This window comes from Notechis scutatus, chromosome 1, assembly GCF_049901735.1.
Source record: "Notechis scutatus isolate UNSWTSFEM ecotype Mainland chromosome 1, rNotScu1.2, whole genome shotgun sequence".
NCBI lineage: Eukaryota > Metazoa > Chordata > Lepidosauria > Squamata > Elapidae > Notechis > Notechis scutatus.
This window is the reverse complement of record NC_142009.1, coordinates 315,662,236-315,678,736: the sequence shown is the minus strand read 5'-3', so window position 1 is coordinate 315,678,736 and position 16,501 is coordinate 315,662,236. Positions and strand designations below refer to the sequence as shown.

The 16,501-nt window shown below is 39.8% G+C and overlaps 1 protein-coding gene across 50 annotated transcripts in view; it reads right to left on the bottom strand.

Moving 5' to 3' along the window:
• The window catches only part of KTN1 (kinectin 1), a 94,215-nt gene extending 88,077 nt beyond the window's left edge, over positions 1-6,138 (bottom strand). For 33 of the 50 annotated variants that reach the window (XM_026670199.2, XM_026670197.2, XM_087952381.1 and 30 more), the window contains exon 1: positions 5,884-6,138. The gene's annotated coding sequence lies outside the window, so the exon portion shown is untranslated. Of the gene's footprint in view, positions 1-5,065; positions 5,164-5,462 lie in introns of those variants that run through there. The other 17 variants (XM_087952366.1, XM_087952365.1, XM_087952384.1 and 14 more) reach the window with 3 other exon arrangements.
• Between the last annotated feature and the right edge of the window lie 10,363 nt (positions 6,139-16,501).

Below are 16,501 nucleotides of genomic sequence, written 5' to 3'. Positions count from 1 at the left end.
TTAAAAGGTGTCAGCTTTTTCAGATTTCCAGAAGAAAAAATGCCTCAGTAATCCTTTTATATCTCCACTGCCCCAATGACATTCTTCTTTGCCTTCCAGCTCCTCCCAAAATTGCATTCTACATTTCGCAGTGGGAGACAATGAAGAAAACTTCCTGCAATGAACAAAGTTCATTAGTTCTCACAATGACAAAGCTCATAATCTGGCTCAAACTGCAGCTATATGCACTTTGCCCTCTATTCTGCAGAGCAGAAATAGGTGGAGCACAGAATGACTGTGGGGACAGGAAAGAGAAAAATGTTTCATAGCTAGTTGCATCATCATACTACCCTGTACAAGCTTGAATAAGTCTAGGGTTTTTTTAAATATGGCATGAGACACAATGCAATTCTCGATATTATTCTCAGAAAAAAAGAGTAAATGTGCTTTAAAATCCCTTACTTTCACTAAGAGGAATATTTTAATACATTCTTTCTGGATTCCACCATCTCTTTCAAATCACAGTAACTGTTATTCATCTTCCTAGCAGACCAATAAATATTATTCACATATTACAATGTAGGACAGGACAGCAACAGTTAAGCTAAAATGTAGTCTTCTGGGTAGGATATAAACTGTTTTGTTCTGGATGTTTAACAATTATGTTTTACTTGGAGGGTCATAAGCTACTCTTCTGGAGGAAGTATTTTCTGATGCTTTCGTAAGTGAATTATGAAAACACATTCAATTTAGGAAAACGAACGAACCATCAGAACCATGACCTAAGTGAAACAAGTATAATTAACAAGTACTCCCCCCTATATCTATTTCAGTGATGGGATGCTTAAATACAGGTAGTCCTTAGCTGACTTAAAACAGCTTTAGTAATCAAAATTACAACAGCACTGAAAACTATGTTTTATGGCTGTTTTTCACACTTACAACAGTTGCAGCATCTCGATCGTCACGTGATCAAAATTCATACACTTGGCAACTGACTCATATTTATGACGGTTGCAGTGTCCTGGAGTCATATGAACCCCTTTTGCAACCTTCTGACAAGCAAAGTCAATGGGGAAGCCAGATTCACTTCACAATCATGTTACCAGTACTAACTTAACAACTGCAGTGATTCAATTAACAACTGCTGCAAGAAAGAGGTAAAATAAAATAGGGAAAACCCATTAACAACTGTCTCACTTAGCAACAGATTTTGGGCTCAACTGTGGTCTAAATTGAGAACTACCTGTTTCTGTGTTTCTAGCAAGAAGCATGTAACAGAAAGCTTCAGACATCAGATGTTCAATGAATATATGCAGTAGAAATAAGAGAATGTGTGTGTGTGTGTGTGTGTGTGTGTGTGTGTGTGTGTGTGTGCATCTGTATATAAGAGTAATTGTCCCAAGAGATTTGAACTACACTAGCAATCCCAGCATCCTGCTAATAATGAGGGCTACCAGGAATTGCAGTTTGGGAATAGCAGGCTGGCCAGGGGTTCTTCCATATCTTGGGTGGGGTGGATGACAAATATGGGAGAGGGGTTGTATCAGACTACACAGTCCTCATAAGAATCAAAGTCTTGCTGACTGTTCTTACAACTCATATTAATCAATGATCCCATTTAACAATTTAGCTAATAAAATATTGCAATCAAGACAAACACTAACCTACTACAAAGAATTAGTACCATGCTTCAATGGTTATTTTGTATGCATTCTTCAAATAAATGCTTCTCTCAGCACTTGATTTGATAAAAAGACGATTACACCAAGCTCAAATTGCTATAAGTGAGACTTACACCTTATTCCTATGCAGTATCAGACATTTTCAGGTCCACATCCAAGAATCCACCGGTCTGGACACATCTTACATATAAAAGCTCTGTCAAGACTATTTTCAGAGCTTTTTAGAATCTACTTCTATTCCATGTGAGATTTTGCCCCTTGCCCCTTACATTACAAAATATTTCTGGATATTAAAAAGTAGACAATATTTAGATTAAAAGGCTGAAATGTCACAGTTGTTTGCATAGTAACTTTAAACAATTCTTTAATATTTTTATAATTCAAGTAAATATATTTGAATTAAAAAGTTACTCTGAGTAAGATGGGCAGACAATAAATTTTACAAATAAATAAAGATCCTGCTATAGAAAATCAAAATCCTCCTAAGTTTTCATCCTATTATTAGGCTAAACTTTTCAGCAGATCCAAAATACCACTCAGAAGCCAGAAATCTCATGCATACTTCATATGGAATTTCCTGCCATTAATCTTTGCAAAGTTTAGAGCACAACCCATCCACATATTTAAGAATAAACACTACAAAATTATATTCAGAAAACATATAGACAATTTGTATAACACTGCAAAAAAATTTTAACACAAGGGATTGCACGGCACATTATTCAGAGACAACTTTGTCACTGTAAGGAGACCATTAACGATTTCTGCCCCTCAAATCTTACCATACCACTAATAGATACAAAGGAGTTATTTATTACAGTATATAACATCTTATATCATACAAAGCTTAATGAAAAATATTTTCATGATAAAACACATATATAAATAATTCAGCCTTTCCCAAATAAGTCTTCTCCAAAAGGTTAGACTACGATTCCTGCTGCAAACCATATTATTTCAGAACAGAAGTTTTAACTAATGTATATGGAAACATCAGTCTGAAAAATGTGAATCTGAAATACAACTAATAACTCATTCAGGCTTTCTTAACCCCCCCAAAAAAAAAGACCCTATATTTTGGATTGGAGAACAGCATTACAGAATACTCATAAGATCCATATTACAGGACAATCCCAAAGAAAGGAGAACCATATTACTTACTATATGGTAGTCAAAAATTAGGAGGTTGGTAATACCTTTTCCACCTAATATGATTAAAAGAAATATGCTTTTGTAAGCTATAGCTCACCATCAAATGCATGGAATGGTGAATTCCTACATTAATTTAATTTGCCTTTCCATACATCTGACTCAAAAGAGCCATGAATCAATGTGCACTGTGTTATATTTCATAACAGTAACAAATACCAACAAAATAATTTAAATATTGAGAGTAGAGTTTATTTATTAAATTTATTCACCACCGATCACACTGTCAGGCAGCAGTTAATTACATTAGCGCAATCTCAGTTCCAAACTCAGGTTAGTTGCCTTTGTGACTTGAAAATCTTGCATTTTTTACATAGGCATTTCAGAGATCCTGTCTAAACTTCATTTTCTGAATAGATATGGGGTGGGGTATGGGAAAGGAGACAAAGAACATTATTGTAAACTTTGTTTATTTAGCTAACAAGACTACACAATCTGGCATTCATTTGCAAACCTAAACAGATATTTAATTTGTGGTTCCATTGAAATCTATTGTACAAACAAAAAAATAGATTTAGGACTGCTTCATTTGCTATTCTATTAACATAAAACTCTTCCCTTAACGCAGTAACATTTGAGGCAGTTTCTTCTAAGGATATGCAAGCAAACAAATCCTTAGAACATTCTCAGCAAACAATCATTAAATATCACAGAGAACCAATTTTATTATGCTGAATTATGCTGATTAAGACAAATACTGTGAGTCTCATCATAGGCAGGCTTAAAGAGAGGCACTGTTACAAAAACAGTTACATTCAGAATATATAATGGATATCCATGTGCCTTTAAAGAACATATGCAATATTTTTAAAAAAGACAAGTGGTGCTAGTGCAATGAAAAAAGAGTTTTTCTTTGTATACTGCAGTGCTAAATGTTGTCAATACACCCAAAAAATGAAAAGGGGGAGAATTGCACTAAAATGACAAAATAATTCTGTTTCAGCAATTACTTTTCTCTATTTCACAGTCATCTCCAAAGTCCAATGACAATGTGCCTTTACTGACACTATACTTTAGAAGGCCAGAGAATATTGAGCAATACCTGTGTGCATGTGTGTATACACAATTAGTACATTTTTTAAAAAGGAATTATTAAAATATATTAAAATACTATTCTATTCCCTTGCATTTACTATATTGACATTAAATCCTAATGAGTTGAACAAACTTAACGTATTTCATCCATATCAGAGGGAGACTTGTCAAAGAATGTCTTAGAATTGTAGTAACATTCAATCTATTTCATTATCTGATTTTGTCTGAACAACCCTCATGCTGTTCAGGCATTCTGTGTAACAGTTCAAGAAACAATGAACCACAGCATTAAAGAAAATCAATCTCAGCCCAATGCGCTGCTAGAATCATTCCAAACTATGAATTTTAAAAGAAAGGACTTAGTACAGTTCAAACACAATAATCGTGGATCAGTTTAGGATTCTAAAATCAAGCTGACACAATACTCAGTAAGGGGGTCATAGTTTAATAGCAAAGGATATCTTAGTTTCCATTCCTGGCATTTCCAAGGAAGGCTATGAAAAACCCTATCTCCCTATCTGAAGCCTTTGAGGTCAGTTTTCATTTAACGTAGTCAATATTAACTACTATACACAGATTAACCATCTAACTGTGTAAACCAGTTTCATACAAGCTCTAACCTTGCACATACAAAATTAAAATTCTTGCTTCACAATCAAAGAACACAAACCAGTTTGTACTTGGACATCACAGAAAATCATGATCAGTTTTAGATGCTTCTAATTTTTCCTTTCATAGAAGAAATCAGAGTCTAACTAGAGGCTCATTCCAACTTATTCTATTAATACTATGTGAGAGTTCAATGTTGCTTCAACCAGCCCCTTTGTTTCCTTATCTATAACCAACTAGAAGGAATGCCTTAATAGTTTTTTTTTAAACTTAACACTAAGTGTTGGGTTAAATATCCTCATATGCTGAATGACAGTTCTTGAATTTCCTAAAAATTAGCTCAGACTTGGAAAGAGAAGTAGAAAAGTGAAAGCACATGGGTTTTGTGCTGAATGGACTAGCATTTTTTTTTCAGTTGGCTATACAATAAAGGTCTTCTTGTTCCCCACCCATGCCACACTTAAATACGTCAACTTGGAAGCAAGGTTGATTCAACCCCAGCTACCGTATATCGCTAACTGCAATTCAGACCCCTTCCCAAAGATTACCTCCCCTCCTTTTCCCCTTCCAGCTCAGTCTCCTGCACCCAATCCTTTGGGGCACGTTTTGACAGAGGTAAATCTTAGAGGCAGACTCTACTTTGGCCCCTTAATCTATACCTATACAAGGACAATCATTAACTTTGATTGATCACGCACAAACATTTAAAAAAAAATGGGAAGGAGAGAAAGGTGGTTCCTAGTAGTTTCAGGGGAGAAAGGAATGCAAGCCCTCGTTATTCACCGCACCTTCACACGATTTCCACAGAAAGACGGGGCTTTTAGAGAGGTAGCAATAGGGAAGAGGCCGTTTCTCCCCATTTCTGGGGAAAAGGAAGGAAAAGAGTGTCCCAAAGATCCCGTACAAATTTAGGATACTACTGCAAAACTGTAAAGAGTTACTTACTCTCCCGATTCATTTCCTTCCTCCACAAAGGCCGTTCTCTTTCTGGGGAGCAGAAGTAGCGCCAGAGAGAGAAAAAAACAAACCCACGATCGGGGAGGGGGTCTTCGGCGCCCCTTCCCCTGCCCTCACCGGCCCTCAAACAGGGCCTGCAGCGAAGGGTCAACCTGAGGAGACTCCTCCACGCGGCCACCCTGAAACCCGTGGCCGGATGGCCCCGTCAGCCACTCCCCGCGTTCCCCTCCCAGGCCTAGCGGGCCCAGGAATCCAGAGCAGCGGCCCAGTGCCACGGAAGCAACCCCGTTAAGCGCTCCCCCTTCACGCCGGCGCCGGCGCCGCTGCTTACGAAGCGGCTGTCCTCACAAGTCCCGAAAAAGGAATCAGAACAGGAGGAGATGGCGCCCGCCCGCCCGGAGCGACGTACCTGAGGAGGGCAGGAGCCTGGCAGCCAGCGAAAAGAGGAAGAGAAGCTCGGATGAGGAGAAGGAGAGGCAGCAGCGGCGGCAGCGAAGCCAGCAAAGAGCAGGCGGCGACGGCTCCTCCTCACACGACAGGCCTTTCGAAGCGGAGAGGAGCCGGGGAGGGAGGGGGAGAGGCGGTACCGACACGTCCGCGGCGTCGGCCCGACCCGGCCCTTCATACATCTAGGCAGTCATCCATCGCTTCCTCTCCCCGCCCCGCTGCCTATTAAAAGGGCGACCGACTATCGCCCTCCCTCCCTCCCTCCCTCCCTGGAATAAAACCGGTGGCTGTTGGCTCTTATTCCCGCAGCCTGTGACTGACTAGAACAGCTCTCTTTGCGGAAGGGGGTCTCTGTACGTCCTCAACGACGCATATATCCTCCGATCTCCAGCCCAGATGTTGGCCATCTGTGGAGACCGTGAAGGAGAGGGTGCCTCTGAGAATATGCGAAGTGCCCGCTTTCCATCGCTCGGCTTCTCCGCGCGATAGAGATGAAGGAGAACGAAGATTTGTAGTGAATTGCATATCGTTGCCGTTGCAGCCTCCGCGCATGCTGCTGTTAAACTCATTTATACGCATTTGTGTATTTATCGCGTTGGGATTTCTCATGCAATCTTTCTATTCCGCTGATTGTCAGTCAAACCAGCCAGCGGCGGTTTCTCCATGTGGCCAAATACTTATTTTTTCAGGGTCCCCATCGCATGGCGAGAATCCCGTCTTTGTATAGGGTAGCCGCATGACGAGCGCATTTTTCAGATATTATATGAACACGTGGAAGTGGGAGTTTTTATTTATTCAATTTATATAGCCCCTCCGGCCCCATCTCACAGTTGTGACACTGGGCGGTTTATAATTAAATCCCACTTCCTCCATCAGAAGTAAGGCCCAAATACAGCAGACTAGGGTGCACAAATAATCAAGCATTTTGCTTTTCAGAGTAGCTGTGCACAAGAAAGACAAAAGGACAGTGGTGTTTTGTAACTGCTCCTATGCAGCTGGCATGCAAGAATATCATGCCTGGGTATAGGGAGAACACAATGCTACTGTTAACAAATAGCCATATCCAGTGGGCGCGTTCACAAAACAGTAAGCCCACAATCAACGTTAACAAGTATGTTCGCATATTATCACATCCTACACATTAACCAGGATTTGAGATTTATTATGTTGTCATCCCACAAAAGGTACAGTGCAAATTCTTCATATATTGAATTTTTATGATTCAGCTTCAATGTGTTTTTCAGAAAAAGATAAATGTCTACGTATCCGTTTCCCACATATTCTATATTATTTGTTAAACCTTTGTGTTCCATAAGTTGACTGGTTCTTTCCTTGCTGGACAATGTTTAGTATTACCAGAATTGGCTAAAACTGATTTATTGTACCTTTTCCTTATAGAGCATTGTTGTTAAAAGTTTGTAGTCAATAAGCTCAAAAATCCTTGTTTCCAATTAAACTTGAGTTAACTTTAAATCCTATGAATCATCATTTTAGCCAGTCTATCCACTGCAGGATGAAGTTCTCTTCTGCATGTTTCCAACCAATACGGTCCTGAGCTTAAATCCTATGCATATTTTACATTAAATGTTTTATGTCTTGTAAATTACATGTTTTATGTCTTATAATTTTATTAGTTTAAATATTTGCCTATATTTAATTTGTACTTCGATGGGAGCCCATCACAAATCCAGTTTTATGTACTAAACCAAATTTTTAAAAACTTCCAAGAAGGAAATGGTAAACCATTTCTCTATTGTTGCCTGGAAAACAATATGAATTTCTTAAAGAGTAGTCACCAGGCGTGAAGCATAACTCAAGATAAATTTTACTTAAGCTATCTCGAGCAGGCTTTATCTTGAAGACGATATAAAAATAGAATAAGTAGATATAAGTATTAACTTAGTTTTTGTCTGGATCCCTAACCAGTATAACAAGATAAATTTATTCCCCCATATTCCCTGTGCTGATCCCTATCAGTAAGAAATGAACCTTCCTCTGTCTATCAAATAATTTCCTTTATTTCAGGCAATGTTGAGCCTAGAAGTACATCACAGTTCTGTTTTAATTATTTTTATTTAATTTATGTTTACTAGAGCTTTTTGTGAGCTGCATTAATCACAAATGTGTGATTAAATATCAATTTAGAAAAAGAGCTCCCCCTTCTGTCAGTATAGGGAACAAGTATGTATCTCAGTGTGCAAGATGAATGGACAATAATTTTTTATGTTTTTTATCTGTGGACATATTGGAGAACCCTATCTTCGTGATCAGTGATGCATTGGAATCGGCATTTTATTAGTGAAATTTTGATTGTTGTACTTGTCATTAGTTTGATCTTTTCATTTAATTTTACTGCCCTTTTTCACTGTGTTCTTTCTTTTTCATAATGTCATCAGCCAGTCTTTTTTGCTATGTTCTATCTGTATTGTAGTTTCCTGATCTGTAAATCATTGTTTCTCATGAGGACAATAAGATGTTCTGGGATTCCAATTTGTCTAAGCACCTTCTATTGCTTGATATGATTGGCATGATCGAAGGCCTTTCAGGATAAATGAAACACATATTGATTTCTTCTTGGCTTTCTCAGTTACCTAGTATGCATCAACTATAAGGTTTTGTATTCACCAGCCTTTTCTAAAGCCACACGAAATATCTGGCATCCCCTTTTCCATTTAGGGCTCTAATCTGCATTGGATGATCATAAGCATTATTTTGCTAGCACATTAAATTAATTTTTTTTTTTGGTGCTTCCTTTGTGATTGGTAATGTCAATAACTGTATGATGGGATGGCTCATTGGGAGGACAATCAAATAACATAATTTTATACAGGTAGTCCTCAACTTACTACTGTGATTTAGCTTGGAATTACAGTCGTCACAACTCTACACTCTTTCTGGGAAAAGTTGTGTCAATACACGAAATGATCTCTGGCTGGATACCATCTAGTCATTTCACACAGAAGTAGTTTGATAAGAAATCTCCACCCCCTCTCCCCCACTCATGCTCCCGAAGCAGTAGGAATGTATTGTATCTATAGGAATGTGGGGAGGGGGAGCATTTTGCAAGCAAAATACTTCAAAAGCTCAAAATCTAACTGGATAGAAATTAACCTTGCAGAAATTAAGTAAAACCCATACATACAGCACTACATAATAACTTTGAACTTTTAGGCTCAGACTCACCTGTACATAAATCCTGGTGTTGGTTGTGAACATTGGTATCACATTGATAAGAAATTTAATATATATTTCCAAAATAATAAACAGGTATAGGTTGATGCTCTTTTTCATAGAAAAGACAAGCGTCTTCCCTTTCATGAAAAATATGAATTGGAATATTTCTTCCTTAATTTACATATATAGGTTTCTCATTTGAAAACACAGTAACTGCTTGAATTCTTCTATTGAATATGTTTTTTGAATTCTTTAGGATAAGTCTTATTCATTAGTCTCTGAAAGATATATTCATTAGCCACTTCTAATCAATTTTCAGATTAAAAGCTGCCACAGATAATTTTATCCTCTCATCCTCACAGAAATATGACTTTGTTATTCAACCTATCTTCCTGTCAAAATTGAAGTTATTGATTGGAGACTCCTAAATTTGGAGCTCAAGCGTGCATCTGAAAATGCATGGACTTTCTCTTATTCACCTTCTGTAACCATCAATATAGTCCCTGCAATTCGATTTCATTTCCCTGATACTATATTCTGTATTGTCAATTTTAATAACTGACCAGTTCAGAATCCACACAATCATTGGAATTGTAAAACATCTGATTCCTAGGCACAGATATTTTACTACCTGTGGAATTTCAAGTTCTCCCAACCATCACAGCACAGAAGAAACTACATTACAAATATGTTGATGTACTGAAAATGGTAAATAATTGGTGTACAAAAGAGAATAGCAATATCTTCTTCCATCACCTGTACTCTGCTGCGATTTCTTGCGTCTTCCATAGATTCCCATGTAGAGATTGATTAATGCATTGTCTGGGTGCCCTGATAAATGAGCTCATCCCATATTTCATCTGCTGTCTCCTCTTTAAACTGTTCGTGTAAGCCTTTTTCATTGCAGCTCCCATCCTGAGCTAATAACTAAAAGTCAGCAACATGTTTGTGCAGATCGTTTACTCAGTCATAGGCAATGGATCTCACAGTTAGTAGATTGACAAGGCTGTCACATTAGTCCCCAAGAGTCTCACAAAAGGGCTGTATATGTGGCTGTGTCTAAAATTTGGGCTGTTCCACAACTGGAAAGGAGTTTTCCTTTTGGCCGTTCTCTCTGTTAAGGACTCAATTAAAAATCCTATCTAAAATCATATTTGGAAAGTCATTGGGGGTTAAGAAATACCTAAGTCACAATGAGCAAGATGGATAGTACATCTGCTTGGGTGATCCCCATCATATTAACCAGGTGGGCAGCTATTCAATATCTGAGCACAGCTGCCATTGCTACAGCTCCTGGATCCTGGGCAGGATGGCAGCACAGGAGCTATTAGTGAGGATAGATTGTGCTAGCTTGGTTGCTTCATCTGGCTTGCCATATGATTCTAATTCTGGAATCAAGAGTTTGGGATCTGACTTGTAGTGAATGGATTTGTGGGTGGGTGTAGAACCATGCTTTCATCCTGGACTTTTGAGTGTTTTTTTTCCTCACATGAAGTTGAGAATAGGAATAGCTGTTCTTGGTGTCGGGATTTCATGGGAGAGCATGACAATAAATCTCTAACAACTTGACCAGCACTCAGGAGTTAGCAATAAAAGAGTCAGTAGCAGAGCTTGGGTTGGAAAGTTGCTTTTATAGCAGGTATAAAAAGCCAAAAGAAGAAAAGAAGCTACTACAAAATCTAGCAGTTTTCCTTCTCTCCATACAGTAATAACTGGCCCTAGTATTTTAATCTTTTAAATTAAATTAATCTTCCACTCATTTCTCATCTGTAGAAGTGGAAGACATCTGCATCAGATTTTGTTAATGACCCAGTCTGGTGTCAAATTATTTAATTTTCACTTTGGTAGTTCCAGCCCTCATAAATGTTGGAGCGTATAAATATGACATTAGCATGTAGATGGAAGTGTACCATGATAGTATCAGTGTACCAAGCACTCAAAAATATGCATTGCCAGGCCCCAAGAACCAATAACAACTTGAGGAATTACTTCTGAGTAGTTTCTTTATTGGTGTTCACCTACAGATATAATCTTGCCACACTTAAAGCAACTATCTGGAAAAGTATAGCTATACTCCATGAACTGCTAAGGAAACGCTATATTTTTCCTCTTCTTGCCTAATAAATTTTCCAAGCTCTGCTTCCTCTTTGCCCTCTGGGATACCATCCCTTCCTCCTGGTACTTCAGACTTCATTTCACCACAGTATAATGCTCAGGAATATATACAGCTCTTTTCAAATAATTAAAACATCATTTACAAGGACGATACAGATAAGATGCTGAGTACACCTGGAAGCATATGCACATATGAGTGAAAACAGCCAGGTTGCAATTTCCAAAGAATGAGTAATGGAATTCAAGGTTGGTGGCTGAATACAATTAGAATAATGCATAATGTGCTAAGTGAATATTTAAACATTGAATATATAATATTCCCTTGTTTAATGATACACAAATGTATAGGGAATACTTGTAGTGATGTTACAGTTGAGTTTATAGATAAATTATGAAAAACTATATGGGTCTATGCACCTTGGTAGACTGTTTACTACAGATCGGGAAATGGATGGAGAAATATTAAGATCTGCAAATGTTGATAGAAAGTTAGTGGATGTTATGGTCTGTTGTGATGAAGAAATTGGAGATAAATATGTCAAGAGAAATATAAAAGTATAAGTTGAATACATGGGAATGGAATACTTAAGAAATCAAATTGAATCAAATCAAATGCTTATGACAGTCAATGACCACCATACTTAAGAAATCTGTATAGAAGCCTGAAAATAAGAAGAGATTAGTTTGCTGTGATATGTCTATGGCTATCAGATAGCAGGACTAGAGAAGAACTATAGCAGATGTCCAAATGTTACCTCATTGAGATCCCAGCATGGGACCTCAGTGAATTGGTCACCGCAAGAACTCTACATCCTTAAAACTGTTATTTACTCCTGGGATTGTAGGCCATGAGGAAGGACGGACGAAAAAGCAGGGCCTTCTGAGGACCCTCTGTATGGCCTGGTCCTCCGCCTTCATTTTCAGAGCCTATTATATCCTAGACAACCTTTCTTCTCCTCAGACCACCATTTCTTTCCCCACTCCCCAATTATGTTCCTCGATTTTTCCTTTCCTTTCTCACTCCCAATTTTGCAGGCCTGCTCTGCGTTGCATGTTCCTTTAAAAAAAAACCAAGGCGAAACAAAGCCAAAAAGTGATCCTTCCTTCCTTGCTTCACAACACAAGGTATTACTATAGATCAGCCACCTCATCCTAGTTATCAAAGAAGGCCAACTGGGTGCAGGACAAGCTCTGATCCTGTTCTACCTCTATATATGTTGCCACCCCCTTTTCTAGGCATTGCTGCACAGCATAAAGCATTTGGTTACCCGTTACAGCCTGCCCACTTGGCTATATTGAACAAGCCCATTTCTTCATATCATGTGTGGGATTGAGCAGGGCTTGCCATCAACAATCCAATTAGACAAGCTGCTTGGGGCTCTTTCTTCTCCTGCCTTGGCTCCAAACTGCATGGTCAAATACAGACCACCCAGAAACTAGCCTGCTAGAGCAAGGGTCTTCAAACTTGGCAAGTTTAAGACGTGTGGACTTCAAATCCCAGAATTCCTGAGCTAACATGACTGGAGGAGGAATTCTGGGAGTTGAAGTCAACAAGTCATAAAGCTGCCAAGTTTGAAGACCCCTGTGCTAGATCCAGTGATAATGGGCCCAGAGCTACTCATCTATGGAGGGAGACCAGGGAGTCAATCCCTAGATGGGAGTTTGTCTGAGCATCACTGAGGGAACACAGCCTGCCATCCTGCTCTACTCCATAGCAGAGAGGAAGCTCTAATAGCTGGTGGTGCTCCAAGCAGAGGTTCTTCTCTCTGTATTTTTGTTTTTTTGAAAGGATGCATGTAGCTCCTAACCCTTTGGTTACTTAGGCTGGGCTGGGAGCTGTCTTTTCCACAGACAGTGAGACCTAATCCCAACCCTGTTGATCTGATCTGCTTACTGCCCGCATACTACACCAAACGAGGAGGGAGTGCACCGTGGGGCATGCCACCATCCCCGAGTATCAGTCTTGCATGCATAAAACCTGAACTCTGTAAGAATTCAGTCTCGTTCCGTCTGGACAAGTCAGAATCCAGCATGTTTAGGCAAGTAGAATTAAGTTCACGTAGGAATTTGACCGTGTGCTTCTCAACTGCATGCCTCTTCTCCCTCTCAAAAATTGCAAATTGCATATGATCCCTTGGCCTACAGTTTGAGAAGTCCTAGGCTAGAGCATTATCTTACAAGGAAAAATGATTACAGGTAGTACTTGACTTTCAACGGTTCGCCTGGTGATCGTTTGAAGTTACAATGGCACTGAAAAAATGAAACATGACCAGTGGTGGGATTCAAATTTTTTTACTACCGATTCTGTGGGCGTGGCTTGGTGGGTGTGGCATGGCTTGGTGGGCGTGGCTTGGTGGGCATGGCAGGGGATGATACTTCAAAATCTCCATTCCTTCCCTACCCCACTAACCTGCTTTCCAGCTCTGTTCTCCTGTGCAGGGCAACAAAAGATCCAGCTGATCAGCTGGGACTCGAGGCAGAGAATAGATGGGGGAGGGACCAGTCAGAGGTGGTTGTCTGAACTACTCCAAATTTCCAATACCGGTTCTCCAGAACTGGTCAGAACCTGCTGAATACTACCTCTGCTTATGACCATATTTGACACTTATGACCACTGCAGCATCCCCCTGATTTACATTCGGATGCTTGACAACTGACTCACACTTATGACTGTTGCAATGTCCCGGGGTCATGTGATCACCTTTTTGTGACTCTCTGGCAAGCGAAGTCCCTGGGCAAACCAGACTCACTTAGCAACCACGTTACCAATTTAACGACTGCAGTGATTCACTTTAACAAATGTGGCAAGAGAAGTCGTAAAATGAGGCAAAACTCACTTAACAAATTTCTCACTCAGCAACATAGATTTTGGGCTCTATTTGTAAGTTGAGGACGATCTGTATTTGGATGCTCTTTGTATCAACAGGAGGCAGATAAAAATGAAAGAACATACTATAAAGATGATCTGCTTATTTCTCTTGGGATCAATAAAACCAGTAAAGTTCTGCATTTTTCAACAGCTCCCAGCCCAGCCGAAGTAACCAAAGGGTTAGCAATATTTTTGCACTTAGAATATTTTGGCTGCCTTTACATTGCATGCAGGGGTGGGCTTCAAAAATTTTAGCAAGGGGTTCTCTGCCCAGGTGCTGGGTGGGCGTGGCCATGGTGGGTGTTGCCTAGTCAGCCTCCTGCACCATGGCAGGGCGGGTGTTTTTGCTCTCCCCGGACTCCGGAGGCTTTCCTCGAGCTCTCTGGAAGCCGAAAACAGGCCTGTTTTTGACCTTCCTGAACTCCTGGGAGGCTGTTTTTTTGCCCTTCCTGAGCCTCTGCATGCGCCCTGCACTTTACCTGCATCCAAAATGGGCCGCCTGGGGACTCCTGGGAGGGACAGTGGGGGAGCCAGGGGTGGGATTTGGGGGTTCTCCAAACTGTGCAGAATCTTAGCTAGGGGTTCTCCTGAACCCCTGCGAATCCCCAGCATTGGCATGCTAATCTGTTTCATTTATCCATGTTTTGTTAATAAATCCCAATTGTATGTCTCTGCACACTCCTCCACTTACAAATATTTATTTGGTGATTGTTCAAAGTTACAAAGGCATTGAAAAAAGTGACTGATGACCATTTTCCACATTTACGATCATTGCAGCATGGCCAGTTGTAGTCGTAAGTCGAGGACTACCTGAACACTACAAGTAATCTTCAACTTATGACCACAATTGGGACCAGACTTTCTGTTGTTAAGTACTGAAGTTATTAAGTGAGTCATGCCTGATTTTACAACCTCTTTGCCATGGTTAAGCGAATCACTGCACTCATTAAGTGAACCATGTGGTTGTTAAATGAATCTGGCTTCCCCTAATGACTACTTGGCAGAAATTGTCTGGGAAGGTCGGTGATCTTGTGAGCCCGGTATACTGCAACTATGATAAATACATGCTGGTTGCCAAGCGTCAAATTTTGATTATACAGTATGATTGTGGGAATGCTGCAATGGTTCTAAGCGTGAGGATCTGTCGTAAATAACATTTTTCAGTGCAGTGTAACTTTGAATAAATGGTTGTAATTCAAAACTTACATGTTTGCAAAATATGGTTAACAAAATATAACAGGGCTGTCAAACTCTCAGCCCGCGGGCCGGATCCGTTATGCGCTGGCCACACCCAGTTTAGCGAAGGGGAAAAAACTCCCGATATGTCAAATGACATCCTGAACTATAATGACATACAATATAGTAGCCAAAATCAAGCAAGTCACATAATGGCCTAATGCAGGGGTGTCCAACCTTGGCAACTTTAAGACTTGTGGACTTCAACTCCCAGAGTTCCTCAGCCAGCTTTGCTGGCTGAGGAACTCTGGGAGTTGAAGTCCACAAGTCTTAAAGTTGCCAAGGTTGGACACCCCTGGCCTAATGTGCTACCTAGCCTTTAGATCAGAGGTGGTATTCAGCAGGTTCAGACCAGTTCTGGAGAACCGGCAAATGCCACTGGCCCTGCTCCCATCTATTCTCTGCCTGTCGAGTCCCAGCTGATTGGCTGGGTCTTCTTTAGTTGCCCTGCACAGGAGAACGGAGCTGGAAAGCAGGTTAATGGGGTGGGGAAGGAATGGAGATTTTGCAGTAACCTTCCCCTGCCACGCCCACCAAGCCACGCCCACCAAGCCACACCACGCCCACCAAGCCACGCCCACAGAACCGGTAGTAAAAAAAATTGAATACCACCACTGCTTTAGATACTGTATGAAGAGCGAATTGGACTCCCATAATAAGAATAAGAATTTATATTAAGCTTCTCCCCAAGATGTAAGAGAAGTAGCAATGACTGGTGATGCATATATAATATACACATGTAATTACAGCATGTAATGTACACATGCCCCATCTAACAACAATTTTTTCTTGAAAACCTAGTTCCTTTTTTAAAGAAAGTATACTTAAGAATTCTGAAAAAAAAAAGGATCAGGCTAGGTGTTAAGAAAAATAGTGTAGATATTTTGGGGAGAGCAAAGGTCTGGTTTATTTTTCTGAAGAATAAAAATGTTTGCTTTGTTCTTTTATCTTGATAATAAAATTAAACAACACAGAAAATAAAACATGAGGAAATAAAAATGAAATACCTACATATTATTTCTTCCTGGTAGAACTCTATGGATTTTTTTTCTGCTTTTATATATTTAAATTAATTAAATTTGGAAGTTCTCTTCCCGTTGGGTCCCCTTGCCAGCTTTATACATCTGTATTGTTGCTTTTGGTTTTATTGGTTTTATGGTTTTATTCTGGAAAGAAAAAGAACAGC